Source organism: Alligator sinensis, unplaced genomic scaffold, assembly GCF_000455745.1.
Source record: "Alligator sinensis unplaced genomic scaffold, ASM45574v1 scaffold107_3, whole genome shotgun sequence".
NCBI lineage: Eukaryota > Metazoa > Chordata > Crocodylia > Alligatoridae > Alligator > Alligator sinensis.
In genome coordinates this window covers 91455-92852 of record NW_005842578.1, presented here as the reverse complement: position 1 = coordinate 92852, position 1398 = coordinate 91455, and positions in this window count along the sequence as shown.

Genomic DNA, 1398 nt, shown 5'->3' with positions numbered 1-1398 from the left:
GGTGGGGGCCGCGGCCTCCATCTGCGGTCTCTCGAGGGCTTTTAACCCCCCCTTAAACCCAGGGCAGGTTTGGGAGCTCTGGACATCTTGGGGCAACACCCCCGGGCCCTGTCGGACGGGGCTGCGGGCGGACGAGATCCCACCGGGAACGTGTCCGGGGGTGGGGGGGCGGGGGTTTGGACGGGGCTGATCCTGCCTGGAGCAGGGGGCTGGACGGGCTGCCACCCCCCACCCCCGCGGGGGTCCCTTCCTGCCCGGCTGCTCTCTGGTCCAGCCGGGAAGGCGCGATCCTGATGATAAAAAGGTTGGGAAAACGCACATGGGGACACGGGATGTCCCAAGAGACCAAGGGAACAGGCCGTATTTTCACGCATACGACACACGCGCCCCTCTGCCCCCCCCAAAACCAACCACTGGAAATCAGAGTGCACATTATATGCCAACAATACAGTAAGAGCCAGCTCTGCCCGTCACCGGAAAAGGTGGAAGGAAGCTCTGCATGCGAGGGAGCAAAGAAACAAGCCGTATTTTCATGCATACAACACACATCCCTCTGCTTCCCCCTCCCCCATTAGCTGCTGGAAATCAGAGTGCACGTTATATATCAACAATACGGTAAGAGCCGGCTCTTTGCACCAGAAAAGGTGGAAGTAAGATCTGCACGTGGTTCACGGGAGCAGAACCACGAGCAGGCCGGCATGGACCCCCTTGCTGCTACTCATTTACCGTAATTTCTGACATAGAAGGCACTCTGGAATAGAAGACACCCCCCGGTTTGGCACGAAGAAAGGGAAACAAGGTCTTTCCTCGTGCGGGGTTGCTGCAGCCACGCTGCGTCGCTGCCGATCTGCTACAGGCAGAAACGGCTTTTACCATATCTCATGTATAACGCGCACTCCAGTTTCCAGCAGCTGGTTTTTGGGGGGTGGGGGGGGAGGGTGTTATACATGAGAAGATACAGTACTTAATACAAGAGCCCCTCCCCCCCTTCCTTCTGCCTTTCAAAAATAAAGGGTGGATCTCCTTCTGCCTCACGTGGTACATGGGAAAATACAGTAGTTGGCTTCACCTGGTTAAAGGCAGAAACTACTTTTACCGTATATCTCATGTATATCGCACCTTCCAATCTCCACCTGCACTCCAATTCCAGCAGCCTTTTTTGGGGGGTGGGGAGCATGTTATATATGAGAAAATATAGCACTTATTACAAGAGTTCCCCCCCCTCCCTTCTGCCTGTCAAAAATAAGGGGTGGATCTCCTTCAGCCTCGCGTGGTACATGGGAAAGTACGGTAGTTGGTTTCGCCCCCATTAAAGGCAGAAACTGTTCTTACCGTATCTCTCACATATAATGCGCACTCCAATTTCCAGCACCTGTTTTGTTTTGCTGGGGGGGGGGG